A 1,020-nucleotide genomic window follows, 5' to 3' on the forward strand; every position below is an offset into this window, starting at 1 on the left:
CAATGGCAATTATAGGACCCCTAATTGGACCTCAATAATCTTGAGGACTTTGTGAGATTATTTGATGCAAGGAAGACATTGTTGAAAGAAATGGGGGACTGTTCTATTTGCCAAAAAAAATTAGCCAAAATTTGAATATGTTCGCTTCTCAGGAAGAAAATGATCATCCTAACCAGTTTTATAATTAAATATGCAAAGAAGCTAAAAGATATGCAGACATGTCTAAAAAGACATGCAGAAATCTAAAAAGACATTAGATCCCATTAAATCCACTGATGCTCATATCATACACCATTTTGTCAACCACTCCTCCAAAATACAAAAGAGTATTTTCATGAGCATTGTCCAGACTGGACTACTATGTATATAGAACAATTGAAGAGGGTAGCTGTATATGAAGTGAAAACCGCAGTAGCTGATTCATTATTTGAATAAGGACCAATCATTTAACACAAATCTGAATATAAATACCCAATTCTCATAGTAAAAAATGTCTAAGCCAGACCCAGTTATTCATATAATTCCTGTGTTTGTCTTGGCAAACAGATTCCTAAATATTTTATATTGTCTAGGGTGATTTTAAATGGAATTTCTCTTTCTAACTCTTGCTGCTGAGTTTTGTTGGAAATATATAGAAATGCTGATGATCCATGTGCTTTAATTTTGTACCTTCCAACTTTACTAAAGTTTACTATTTCTTTTAGTTGATTTTCTGGGGTTCTTTAAGTATACCATCATATCATCTGCAAAGAGTGATAGCTTGGTCTTCTCATTGCCTATTTTAATATCTTCAATTTCTTTTTCTTCTCTAATTGCTACTGCTACTATTTCTAATACAATGTTAAATAATAGAGGTGATAATAGGCATCCCTTGTTTCACTCCTGATCTTATTGGGAAGGCTTCTAATTTATCCCGATTGCAGATGACGCTTGCTGATGGTTTTAAATATATACTGTTTATTATTTTTAGGAAAGGCCCTTCTATTGCTATATTTTCTAGTGTTTTCAATAGGTTCTTAT

Source organism: Gracilinanus agilis, chromosome 2 (assembly GCF_016433145.1).
Source record: "Gracilinanus agilis isolate LMUSP501 chromosome 2, AgileGrace, whole genome shotgun sequence".
NCBI lineage: Eukaryota > Metazoa > Chordata > Mammalia > Didelphimorphia > Didelphidae > Gracilinanus > Gracilinanus agilis.